The sequence below is a fragment of the Podarcis muralis genome, chromosome 1, assembly GCF_964188315.1.
Source record: "Podarcis muralis chromosome 1, rPodMur119.hap1.1, whole genome shotgun sequence".
NCBI classification, from domain to species: domain Eukaryota; kingdom Metazoa; phylum Chordata; class Lepidosauria; order Squamata; family Lacertidae; genus Podarcis; species Podarcis muralis.
The window spans coordinates 46,963,459-46,977,572 of record NC_135655.1 but is presented as its reverse complement, the minus strand read 5'-3'; the positions used below and the strand labels follow the sequence as shown (position 1 = coordinate 46,977,572).

General features: G+C 44.2%; 1 protein-coding gene across 4 annotated transcripts in view; it reads right to left on the bottom strand.

Moving 5' to 3' along the window:
• The window catches only part of SLC8A3 (solute carrier family 8 member A3), a 164,909-nt gene extending 151,369 nt beyond the window's left edge, over positions 1-13,540 (bottom strand). Inside the window, exon 1 of one of the 4 annotated variants that reach the window (XM_028725148.2) lies at positions 12,907-13,540. The gene's annotated coding sequence lies outside the window, so the exon portion shown is untranslated. Of the gene's footprint in view, positions 1-12,176; positions 12,330-12,906 lie in introns of those variants that run through there. The other 3 variants (XM_028725121.2, XM_028725137.2, XM_028725127.2) reach the window with 3 other exon arrangements.
• Positions 13,541-14,114: the final 574 nt, after the last annotated feature.

Here is a 14,114-nt window from a genome sequence, read left to right as displayed (position 1 = left end):
CATCTCCATCCATTCCAGGTGGACGTGATCCTAGAGATGCGAGTGATGCTATTGCCATTGCAGAGGGACCTCTGACAGTATCAAGGAAGTCATAAGCACAGATGCATTCCACTCAGGTCACATATGGCACCAAAAAGGATCACCTGCACATTTTAATTCATTAGTTCACATATGAATAACATTACCTCAGGAAAGAACTCATTCAAAAAAACTGAACATAAACTGAAGTCAAGGTTTTCATCTACACAGAGATTTCATTCACATTAGGAGCTATTTAAAACAGTCAAATAATTTATGCTCCTGTGTGAAGCCCCAGGGTCAACACACCAACAGATTTCCTGTCTGGCCCACAGACCTGAGGTATTCTTACACCTCATGAAGCGATCTAGGCTGCCATAAAGCGGATTGGGGTGATGATGATAATAAAGCAACCATTTCACTCAAAAACTGGTGTGAATGTAACCACCTGTATCTACCAAGCCTCCATCTTGTTCCATGGTGATGGCTCTTAAATGTCAGCAAATCAGGATCAAAAGCCCCTGAAGTAAGCAATTTCACAAAGAATCTACGTTTATTGCCCCCATTGCTCGCAGCCTAGCAACCCACCCACAAGGCTAATTTGGGATTATTATTATTATTTTAATTAATCACGATCTCACTTTGCTTGGAGTTCAGTTATGAAGAGATACAGTTCTGAGGCAACTAGCCTTTATGTGTCATTAAAAAAAAAAATACTTGCAGAAAGCTTTCTCTTTAGATTTAGATATTCAGCATGGCCCCTGTAGCTGAAATATGGGAACTAATAAGGGATTATAGGTGTGACAGAAACCTTCTTCAAGCACTGCAATAAAGAGGGGGAGCAGCAGAGATGAGACTGTTAGCTCTGCCCCCCCCCCATTCCAACACCTCCCAACTTCTGGGGGAACAATCTTCTTCTGAAGTGGGGAGATTTCTATACTCATGCATACTTTACCCTGCGGTTCTGAAATGTGTGGGGAGCATATAGAAGGCATATGGCTATCCATTTAGTGCAGATATCAGAATGGTATCAAGAAGCAGGGCAAGACTACATAAATGATATTGAAGTACATTTTGTAGGAATTCTGCCAAATGCTCTTTTGTGGATGAATGACGACAACAAAGTTAAGACAAAGTTAAGCATCTTCCTGAGGTTATGGAACATGTGGGATAAACCCCAATTTTCCCCACTGGCCTCTGAAATTTTATAAAAATTGGGCTATTGGTATGTTCACTAATGGCCAAAAAGGCAGTCTTAATAAATTTCTGGTTGTAGCTTTAACACAGATGGAGGATAGATTGAAAAATTCAAATTTAATATTATTTGAGTATTTTCAAATATGAGACTTTCTAAACTATTGGTTAAGATTGAATGTCAGTGAACTGAAGCAGTTAAAGCGATTCAGAAAAACAAATTTGGGATATATATCTATAGATATGTGCCATCTAGAATTTGCTTAATTATATTATCCAAATAAGAGAGCCAAATCAGTTATACCACACATGAAAAGGGAAATAATATTTAGAGAATAGTTTTTGATGGCATATGGAAATATATTTGGCTAAATATCAACAGATACACAGCGTCAATAACCTTGATAATGCAATAAAATGTGGATAAATTGGTACCTAATCTTTATCAGGTTTATTTAGGATTTATAAAACCAAGCGTTCTAATAATTGGAAATGTGGAATGGGCAGACTGACTTTTCCCACTGGTGGTGGACCTGCCCCGTGGCAAAGAATTATAGGCAGGAGATTTTACAGAATGTTCAACTGATTTTGAAATATAGACTATAGTTCGACTCTAAACTACTTTTATTGAATTCTTTTAAAGATGTTGTCTCACAGGTGAAAGAGAAATTATTGTTATTTATGATTGTGGTGGTGAGGACACTTTAAGATATTGGAAAAATAATCAATCTCCTCAGCTGCAAGAATGGTACATCAAAATGTGGAATTTCACTATACCCTATGGGTAAAGCAATTGTGGGGTAGCAGGGATTTGAATGGATTTAGTGGGTTTGAACAAGAATAGGCTTCTTTTTAAAAAGTATAAAAGAAGCAAGGGAGCTGGCCTGCATTGGTAACCCTTGCCCTGCTTTCTAAGTTTTAGCTAAGTAGATTAACACAGAGATAAGCATCTTTTCTAACGACAGACCTGTTCTTGGAAGTGCTCTTAATGGGTTTCAGCCCTCATAAACATAACATTCTATTTATATTCTTTAATATGATAAGAATGCTTCCTATTATTTTTCACATTGTGCATTTTGTAAATTAATTTTGAAAAGGAAAGACGCCCAAAGGTTGCCTTCCACGGGTCGGAGAGCCATGTGACTGACATGCTTGTCTCCAGCATCCCATTTCATACAGTTGTGCCATCGTTCTTTATCGTAACATGTAAAGAGGGCTAGAGTTGTAATGGGAGCTGTGTCAGATACCAACTTTCTGTGGGAAAGTAAAATGGCAGCTCCTAGATCCCAAGTGTGCCACAGTGTTCTGGAGAGTGTTGCGGGGGCACCATGAAATATTATAATGGTATCTCAAAGATCCCAGCTGCCTGATACTCATTGAAAGAAGATAAAAGTGGACCTCAGCACAGGTGTTAGCAGTGCACATGTCAGAGTGGTAGTGTCTGAAGATGACCCGTGCCATATCCCTTCTTGCCTTGCCATCGGCTGGGTCTGACACCCACACACCTGACACAATGCAGTTTTGTTGTTGTTGTTTAGTCATTTAGTCGTGTCCGACTCTTCGTGACCCCATGGACCAGAGCACACCAGGCACTCCTGTCTTTCACTGCCTCCTGCAGTTTGGTCAAACTCATGTTTGCATCTTCGAGAACACTGTCCAACCATCTCATCCTCTGTCGTCCCTTTCTCCTTGTGCTCTCAATCTTTCCCAACATAAGGGTCTTTTCTAGGGAGTCTTCTCTTCTCATGAAGTGGCCGAAGTACTGGAGCCTCAGCTTCACGATCTGTCCTTCCAGTGAGCACTCAGGGCTGATTTCCTTAAGAATGGAGAGGTTTGATCTTCTTGCCAGTCCACGGGACTCTCAAGAGTCTCCTCCAGCACCATAATTCAAGAGCATCTATTCTTCGGCAATCAGCCTTCTTTATGGTCCAGCTCTCACTTCCATACACCACTACTGGGGAAACCATGGCTTTAACTATACGGACCTTTCTTGGCAAGGTGATGTCTCTGCTTTTTAAGATGCTGTCTAGGTTTTTCATCGCCTTTCTCCCAAGAAGCAGGCGTCTTTTAATTTCGTGACTGCTGTCACCATCTGCGGTGATCATGGAGTCCAAAAAAGTAAAATCTCTCACTGCCACCATTTTTCCCCCTTCTAAACTTCAGCTGAGAAGACAATGTGGCAGGGAATACCTGTTCCATTTTCACACCTGCTGTTGCCGCAGACCACTGTGGCACAGACTCGGCCAGCAACAGACTATTCTAAAGACAGCTATGCTGGAACCCACAACTTTTCTTTATCCAGCATTAATTACAGTCAAGTTAGTGGATCCACTGGAGAAATGGTGCGGTTCGACAACTACAGCATTGTCTTAAGACTACAGGCCGCAAGTCATCGCCTCCAGCGTAAAAAGAGGAAGAGACTTTTCTAATAAGCAAAATGGCCACAGCGCCCTTACGTAATGCATGCTCTTGCTTCACTGAAGTGAACGAACAAATGTTTGCTTCAGTGACAGTACAGATTCTGCCAAAAAGTAGCAGTGAAAACGTCCTCTTGCCTGGTCACCTGTGGTGAGAGAATTTGTTCCAGATGACCATGAAAGTAAACTGCTATAACCTGGAAGAGCTACATCTGCTCCTTTTATCAGGCAAATGACTAACAGAGAAATCCTATGCATATTTATTCAGAAGTAAGTCCCATTGGGTTCAACGGAGCTTGTTCACAAGTAAGTATGCAGAGAACTGCAGTCTAATGTATGCATGTTTGGGCAGACAGACTGATTTTCTGAGCCAGTAACTTTAAAAGAATGTTTTCCTGTTTGTTTGCTTGCTTGCTTGCTTGCTTGCTTGCTTGCTTGCTTGCTTGCTTGCTTTGCCACTTTAAAAAAGCCCAGGAACAGCATCTGATCCTAGATATCCCCATCAGGTACTCTGAACCATTTACCATATGTTAGCAAATTGCATCAAAACGTTAGGGTTCTTCTTAGCTAAATCAATTGGAATACTCTGCAAAATAAGTAATATGTGCCAGAAGCAAAAGTATGGAGTCTCTCAATTGGGAGATCCGTGGACGATTTCCCTGACTTTACAGCTTCTGCCACAACATAAAAACGGTCTCTGTGTTTATTTAATTTCTTTAAATATTGAATTAGATCATATTATTGCTTGATTGAGAAACAAATGAAATTTGGCAGGCAGCCCAAGCTAGAGCATGTTAAAACACACTGAAGAAGGCCACCTAAAGAAAATACTCATTTGGCTTTTACGTGAGATGTTTTTTTAAAACAGAGTCTGATGGGGGGGCAGAGAGAACAAGCACATTTTTATATTTGTATAATCACATATTGCCTTCAATAACACACTGGATTACCAGTTTAGCTGAGGATCTCTCACTTGTTGTTCAAAAGGTTGCTGAATCTGTTACATGCAACAAAAAACCAGAATTCAGCCAGACTTAAGCACTTCCTAACATTCCAGATTTCCCTGGGACACGTGACTGCTTGTTCTAAAAAAATCAATAGAACTTTGAAAATGTTAACACTGAGTGGATTGGGGCCAATACCCACAACTGCTGATTTCCTAACAATTGCATCTAAAACATCTTACTCTGGAAATAAGTGCTACTTATTTTAAACAGTTCTCCTAACAAATATTGCACTTGGGATTTCAAGTACTACCTAAGCTCCTTCTCCCTTTCAGTTTCATGGTATTGAGTATTACAGAGTTATGTATTATAGTATTACAAACAGTAATAAGGGGTAATAATGGTGTGGTTTTTTTGTTAATCTAAAATGACTAAGTACTTATTTTGCCTTTTAGTGGGCCTAAATCCATTCCACTGAGTTATGTTTGGAGATCTATAAAACATTTAAAATGTTCACACCCACTGTGATGATTGCCGGGGGGGGGGGGTATTTTAAATCTGTGGTCTTGAACAGACCTGCCCAGCATAAACACATCAAGTTTAACCCAACCTGCTAATCTCCTTGTCTGCCGTTGCTTGAATTCCAAGCTTGCCCACCCTGGGAAATAATATAATATGCCCATGGCTGGTGGTCTGCATTTGGCTGGGTAGGCCACATGTTATGTAGGCTTGGCTTATAGCCATCTTCCTCTACCTGATGAGCTACAGATGTTTTTGACTACATCTCCCATCACTCCAGACACTAGCATAACAATGTCAGCTACGAGGGGAGTTGCAATCCAACCACATCAGGAGGATGCCAGGTTAAGGAAGACTGGCCTAGAGTATTCTACAAACCTGCCATGCTCATCCAAATGGGTGCCCTCTTTGGACAAACTACCAGAGGATGTTCTAGGGCAATGCAAACTGAGGATACACTCCACAGCAACATCCTCAAAATGGGGATATTCTGCTGCAGTCTAAAATAAGTTTATCGTAACAGGTCAATGACAGCTTTTGAAACAAAATTATTCCTTGCTACGTCTGCTCTTTTGGTTGCTAATGATGGATCAGGCTGCCGGCCTTAGCACCAATTAACTACGAGAAAGCTGCAACAAAACCTTACTTCCAGAAAAGGTGTTTAGGAGGGCTTGTATTAATCTAAACATTTCTTTTTAAAAAGAGAGATAAAATTGTCTATTTAAGTCACTGCCAGTATGCCATGAAAACTCAAACATCCTAAAGGGATGTACAGTGGTGCCTCACAAGACGAAAATAATCCGTTCCGCGAATCTCTTCGTCTAGCGGTTTTTTCATCTTGCGAAGCAACCCTATTAGCGGCTTAGCGGATTAGCGCTATTAGCGGTTTAGCGGCTTTTTTTATATATATATAATATTTTTATTAAAGTTTCCATAATTTTATAACAACAAAAACAAAACAATACAATACAATAGACACAACAAATAAAAACCAAGTACAATTTCGAAATCTTATTTTCTTATAATTTACTTCCCCGACTTCCTCGTACCTCCCCTTTCTGTATTCCAATTTCTAATCAATTATTCAGCAAATCCTTCCCTTATTTTAACTTGAATTTGATCTTACTTATTCTCTTTAACTTATCCATTACCGCTGGTAACCACTTATTTTCTAATCCAACATCATTTTAACATTCATTAATTTTACAATATTTCTTTAGATAGTCCTTAAATTTTTTCCAATCTTCCTCCGCTGTTTCTCTTCCCTGGTCTCGGATTCTGCTCGTCATCTCTGCCAGACCCATGTAGTCAATCACCTTCATCTGCCATTCTTCCAATAAACCCACCTTGGTTTAGCGGCTATTAAAGGCTTAGCGGCTTAGCTGCTAAAAGGCTATTAGCGGCTTAGAAAAAGGGGGGGAGCAGAAAAAAATCGCAAGACTCGCAAGACGCTTTCGTCATGCAAAGCAAGCCCATAGGGAAAATCGTCTTGCGAAGCAACTCAAAAATGGAAAACCCTTTCGTCTAGCGGGTTTTTCGTCTTGCGAGGCATTCGTCTTGCGGGGCACCACTGTAGTTAGGGGGGGGGTTTAAGGCCTGCTCTGGGATCTGTAGTGTGTGGGGGCAGGAAAGAAAGAAACGAACATGGCATTATTTTGCACATCACACTAAGCCAAACAATGGCTTAGACAGAAATCATGAGCTCCCAGAGAACATTTTGAAGCCTCTCTGCTCCTTTTTGCTGCTACCGCTCAATGAGCTAAGCAAAGGTTTAGTATGTTATCTGAACCTTGGCTGTAACCAAGTTCTAGCTCATGGTTAGTCTGGAGGCAGCTTAACTATGACACACTATGGCAGATCTTGGCTTAGCATGTTGCGTCACCCAAAGGGACCATGGAGGAGCAAAGTGGCTGCAAACAGAGGTGCGTCTGGTATCTTCCTTATACAGTTTCAGGCAAATGCTAATGACGCACCTCTTTACCCTGTCTTTTGACACTTGAGGTGTATATTTTTAGTTCCCATTTTATAACGGTTTTTAAATATTGTGTTTTAATATTGTAACCTGCCCTGGAGCCTTAGGGTGAAGGGTGGGTAAACAAACAAACAAATCATCACCATCACCATCTTCATCTAGTCCAGCATTAGAACAGAGTAAAGGTAAAGGTAAAGGGACCCCTGACCATTAGGTCCAGTCGTGGCCGACTCTGGGGTTGCGGTGCTCATCTCGCTTTACTGGCCGAGGGAGCCGGCGTACAGCTTCCGGGTCATGTGGCCAGCATGACTAAGCCACTTCTGGCGAACCAGAGCAGCGCATGGAAACGGCGTTTACCTTCCCGCTGGAGCAGTACGTATTTATCTGCTTGCACTGTGTGGTTTCGAACTGCTAGGTTGGCAGGAGCAGGGACCGAGCAATGGGAGCTCACCCCGTTGTGGGGATTCAAACCACCAACCTTCTGATCGGCAAGTCCTAGGCTCTGTGGTTTAACCTACAGCGCCACCCGCATCCCCCTAGAACAGAGTAATCAGCTCTAAACAAGTACCCATGGGGCAAAAGTGTCACGTTTAGTGAATGAGGAAATTTAGCAGGCCTCATTTTCAAACTCAGGAAATTCTCCAAAGTGGCTGAAACAATATTTTATTTTATTTTATTTTATTATTTTATTTTATATCACTTCTCTACAATCTGTGTAAGAAATTCTAGAAGGATAGTCATGCTAGATTGTAGCAGCATTCATGGTTGTTTCTGAAAGAAACTAATACACTCAAACCTGGACTTCTAGCTCTTAGTGTATCCCAACTTTTGTAGAATGCCTAGTTAAGAGTACATTTCTGGTGAAGCAGCACTGAGAACTGCAGTCTCCGGGCAGATTATCTGTAATGGTTACTGTGATTCATAAACTTCAGAATATATATTAGAAAGGCTTCAACTCCAGCTTGCATTTTCACCAGAAGCTCTTGATGCATTTTTCTGCCTGGACGCAGAGGGCCACTGGCAATTTCTAGGCACACTCTAGGGCTAGTTATCAAGCAGAATTCATAAATGAACAACATCGAGTTTTAAGCAGTCCTGCTGCCTACAAGCACTATGTCAGACATCTCAGAACAGGCCCACTTAAAATGACTTTTTTCATGCTTTGGTAGATGTAAAAATAACGTAACATCTTAGATGCACAGCTCCCTTAAAACCAACGATGAGAAATCCATACAAAAAAAACTTTTTAACAGGAAGCTGGTTTCATAGTAGCATAATTCACGAAGATTATAGGCCAGCTGCTTCTTCCAAATAAACATAGGGTGCATATGGTATAATATTTATATTTGCATAGCACTTTGGTGTGTTCAGAGAACTTCACATATCAAAACATCCTGTAAGATCAGTATCATTAATCCATTACAGTGGAACCTCGGGATCCATTCCAGAGGCCCATTCATAACACGGAACTGGTGTAAGCTGAAATGCCGCATCTGCGCACGGCGCGATTTAGCACTTCTGCGCATGCGCGAGTGGTGAAACCTGGAAGTAACCCATTCCAGTACTTCCGGGTTGCCGTGGGATGCAAGACGAAAACACGCAACCTGAAGCGGACACAACATGAGGTATGACTGTATTACAAATGCAAATCTAAGAGGTAGAGGTCTGTCTATGGCAGGGGTAGCCACCGTGATGCACTTCAGGGCAATGATCAGAGGTGATGGGACTGGAGTTGTAGTTCAGAAACAAGTGGAGGGCACCATAACTGCTAACCCTGTCCTAAGGTCACTAGTGAGTTCAGGGCGAAGGGATTTCCTAATTCATATGTCACTGGCTTAGCTACTAAGCCAGCATTCCCACTGTGTTTTTCTTTGAATGCAAAGCAAATCATTTTGTATGTACTGAGAGAAACTAGGCAGATCTTCAGTCTATTGGAGGGACATTCTCACTGGTAAGTGAAGATACAAATGTTTATTATACAGGTATGTACATTTAAATGACCTAAACAGGATGCACATCATGAGAATGCAAACACGGTATATATGTCTGGGGTGGGTGGCTTTGAGTGTGTTACTCTGCTGCTGTCAGAAAAAAATGCAAAAATGGTAGTGTCTCCTATTCCTCCACATAGTGTGATCCACAATCTAATGTTATCAGGAACTTGTCCAGCAGCCATAAAACCAGAGAACTCCAGCTGGCCTTGTGGTGTTACCAAACGCATAAAAATTCCATTGCCTCCATGGTTGCTAATGTCTTTGCTGTTAGAGCATCCAGGGAAGCTGCAGAGGGTTGCTCATTACTCTTTACAAATAAATGAAATTATTCACCCAATACCAATAAAAGAGCTGTCAACAGAAACAATTGACCAATGTCTCTCTGGCTAAAGCCTATCCAGCACACGCCACGGATAGCAACAGCTTTAATATACTGTTGTCCTGGCTAGACATCAGCAATTGCCAGGGTCTCCTGGAACGGACATGTGCTCTGGGACCCCCCACTTCAATTTCCCATAAAAGCACAAGCGTGACACTATGTCTGGTGCCATGGGACATTGTGAGATATTAAAATGCCAGCTCCGAGCCAGTCTTGGAGCACCGCTGCCACTTCTTCCAAGTATGCCTAAGGGAGCACAGCCATCAATGTAAGTGGGAACCCACATTGTCGAGGACCCCACTCAAGCATGGAGCTGACCCAGCCGTTACCAGAGCTTTCTTGGCTCCCAGCTTTTGGAGTACCTGAATATGGCATTTTCTTACTCTGAAATTAGCATTTATATTTTGCTGCTGTGATAAACACACATGTAACCTCTACTGAATAGATTTCAGTTCCTCCTCTTTCACTCTGCAGTAGAGAAATATCAGGCTGGTTACTCTCAAGAACGCAGAAGAAGCTTGAGTGACTTGTCCAAGGTCACGTCACAAAATATTGGTGGGTACATAAGTGGAATCCCACAAATCATTCCTTTTAACTTGCTCAACTCAAAGCCTTCCTCTTTAATTCAGATTTTGTCCTTTAATCATGCAACACACACATGATCCCTACTAAGTACATATTCTACCATCTAGCAGTGTCTAATTGAAGAACAGAGCCTTCCCACAGAAAAGAAGGTCCACTCCCATAATTGTGGGACACTGGCTAGTTATAGCCACCATGTGAAATTGCAGTGTTACACCAAAGGTTCGCTGAAATTACAGAGTTACAGCAAATGGATACTTTTATCAGTCAATGCAGAAAAACAAATGAAATAAATATCTAAAGCCCAGCTTCTCATGAATGAAACTTTTACTGACTAGGAGGGAATCATCCTGTTCCAACTGCACAGAATTTCAGCCACTTGAGTTCCTCCAGTCTCAGTCCATCCAAGGGATGGATTATTAGCAAGCAACCAATGAGAACAACAGAAGAGAAACCCAGTGTTGTTCTGCACTAGAGGGTTGAACTAAAAGGAAGTGGGTTTGGATGCCAGTAGGCAGCCTTGATCATTTTTCTTGGTCTACCTCCCAACTGATAACAGGTGACCTTCCATTACGGGCTAATTATGAAGATGGATGAAATCAGAAAGCGTTCTCAGGTAACCCGAGCAAACAGAGTGCAGGCTATACAGAGAAGGCTGGTTTTATTTTCACTGCTTTGGAAGTCTGTCCTTTCCAAAGAAAATACCACAGCAAGTTTAGTTAAAGCCAGTGTACACATTACCTGAAAAGCTTTCCAAAAGGCAGATGGAATTGGGATGTGTGGATCTACAATCTCAGTACACGTCTACCAAAGAACTCCCCAAGGCGCCACGCCAAAGTCAGGTTTGTGGTGACTCCACCACATAACCACTATATTCTAAAAACGGCGACGTAGAATAACCATCGGAATTAAGAAGTAGCAAGCAAGGCAATCTTGGTCCCACCAGAAAACCCTTCTTCAAATATCTCTCTTCTTTCATTTTCCATTGAGAGCTGTGTTATTTAGGACTGTTCTACAGGACAGATCTATGCCAGGCAAACTAAGAACCACATTGGCATGCTTCGTGTTAAAGGGAAATGGTCCTGTCAGGATAGGACAAATGTGTGTTTTCAGAATCTGCAGAGGAAGGGGGAAACATCACATTTCAGGAGAGATAAACAATAACTAATATTTGTTCCTGCGTTAAGTTTTCAAAATTGGCCCTTAGCATTTAAAAATAATAATAACTTAACCTGTATATATTTTCATTTATTGCTGCACAAGGCAGCAGCACTACACTTCCAAAGAGAAACACTTGATCTACAAGTGTCGCTTATTTTTAACTGGATGAACCCCTTATTCAAAAAGGGGTTGGGGGCATACACGTGATTTTTCACCCTAGGCTTGGGGGCTCTTTGGCCCCGGTTCTCCCTCCTGATATTTTGGTGGTTTTTTTTTAAGAAAAGGGGAGAATGAGCTTGGTAGGCCCAACAAGCCAGGAAGGGGCAAGGCGTGAGCCCCTTCCGGGAAGCAGCCACGATCCACGTCCGCCCCCTCGCCTCCCGTTCCTACAAAGTGAACTGCCCTCCTTGCCCTATTTAGGAAAGTGGATGGCGCAGGAGCTATATTTGAAAACCGAGGTAAACAAGATCTCGGCGGTAGTGGATGGAGCACGACAGCTGCCTAAGATTAATCGCGCAAGTCGAGGGGGGAAAGGGAGACCCGCGCAAACACATGGGAGGATTGCGGGGGGGGGGGGGGGCTTGCCTGCAAGGGCTTCCTTTGCTTTCATTTTGAAATTGGTCCCGAGCCCAAACAGCGGCTGGAAATCCCTTTTCCTTGAACTGCAGCCGGCCCTTCTCTCTACCCGAACAACCCCTCCTCGGCCATTAAAACAGACATATAGATGTTCTGTGGAGTGATCCCAGCACGATCGCTGTTTTTTTTTAAGGAACAAGTCGATTCGTTTATGGGGTCTCCGTTTGCGCCACTTTTTGTGCAAAGCTCTTAGCTATGGCTCCAGACCCAAACAAGACCCAAATAGGGCGTTTGGGGAGAGAAAAAGAAATTTATGGCCACTGCATTAAAGGCATCTATTCTGCCCATTGCTCCTGCCTCCCTTCCCTTCCCTCCCCCCCCCCCCGCGGGAAAAAACCCCAAATCCTCGTCTCCCCTCACCTCCTGCACTGAGCCACCTCTCTCGCCCTTCCCTCCTGCATCTGTTCCAAAAGGCTGTCAGCAAGTTCGGCAGCAAGGAATCAAGGAATCCCCGGGTTTTGGCTGTGAAACGGAGCGCCCTGCACGCTTCTCGCCGGAGCCCTTGCCGGCTTGTTATTATATTAAAATCTCACCGCCCCCCCCCCCAGCCTCTCTCCTGATCCCCGCGCAAAAGCCGCTACGGCGAGGGGGTGGGGTGGCAGGAGAGTTTGGAGAGCGGCAGGCAAAAGCGAGCAGGGGCAGCCTGCTTCCATGCACCTTCTGACGGAGCACAAACCCCGAACAGATCCCCTCCTTCCCTGCAATTTCCTCCGGCTCCTTCAAACGGTCTGCGTGCAAAACTAGGATGCGAGGCTGCAGCACCCGGCTTATCTCCATATGCATGTGCAACACACACACACACACGCACTCATAAATGCACAGCCTCACACGCAGGCAAGCGACAGCTCCATCCTCCAAGCAGGGAAACGGCCCTCCTGTTTGCATTTGCAACATCTGATCCAGCAGTTTCCTGATGGGGGGGGCTTGCTTTTTGCAAGGAGACCCTTCCCTCTCCTCTCCCTAAACGCACACATACACACACACACGCAACTATATAGGAATTCGCATGCAGTAGCGAAACTAGGACTTCCCAGCCACAAACCTGCATATTTTGTTTACATTGAAATGGGAATGGACCTCTGCCACTTACCTTTCTGATTCTTTGCGGGGGGGGCGGGGGTCCTCCTTGCTCCCCAGTTTACAGATCCTTCCGGTTCTCTAAAGCGATCTCATTGCATCTCGTGCCCGATCGTTGCCCGGACAGGCGGGAGGATGGTGAGGTGTGGAGCGGGAGGGGGGGGCCTCCTTGGCATGTCAATCCAACTTGCCTGGCTCGCCGGTGGACCGAGCTCCTCTTCCACCGCTGCGCGTGGGGAAGTGCATTTGAAAAAGGGGGAAGTGCGTGGGTTTAAAAAACACGGGCGATTCCCCCTCCCCACCGCCCGGCCTCGCTTATGCTCGGTGGTGTGTGCAGAGTAATTTGGAGAGGGGAGGGAGGGAGGCACAGTGGAGATGAAGATAAGGTGGGCGAGCGAGGAGGGCGGGGGTGGTTGGGCGGGAGGGAGGTGGTGGTGGTGGCGGCACACCCCGCCTCTTCCAAAAGAAAATAGACAGCAGGGTGGGCTTCTCACACCATCCCTGGTGCTTCAGAAGAGAGAGAGGGAGACTTCGCAGCCTGGCAAGACAGCAAGCGGGCCAACCTCGGCGCCTGCTTGCTTTCTGGATGAGAGGCAGACCCAGCCAGCCTTGTGCACAACTGCAGCAGAGAAGCCAAATCAAAAAGCCAATCTGCGAGCCTCTCCAAACTCCACGTCACCCTATCAGCTGGGAGCAAGAACTGCAACCGAATTACAAGCCATGCATATTTATCCTTCGCAACGCTGCCGGGGAGGGGGGGGGGGGGCTTTTCGGATTGTGTACTTTGAAGCGCAGGGAACCACAGGCAAGCCCCGCGCAAAATAAATACATGAATGGGCTGCCTCTCTCCGACGGACGAATGGACGGACGGACAGATGACTGGAGACCCCCGGGGGGAGGGCAGAGATTCTCCCCCCTCCCCTTTTAGTTATGTGGCTTTGACTTTGCACCTTCTATATTGGGGGTAGCAAAAGGAGGAGGGAGAACAAAATCTGACCCTTGGAATATTATTATTTTTTCAGAAGTAGAAAAACAAAACCCCAAACTAACCCAAATCTTTCATTCGGTTGGAAGTATCTGCCAAGGACATCTGAGAGAGAATAAATATAGCTGCTGAAAACTGCTTAGGCAGAATCCGTGTTGGCTTTTGGGAATCGGTTGGATGCAGCCTGTTCATGTGGCCGTGGTGGAGTTGGTGGGAATGTGCCCAGTCATCTTTCT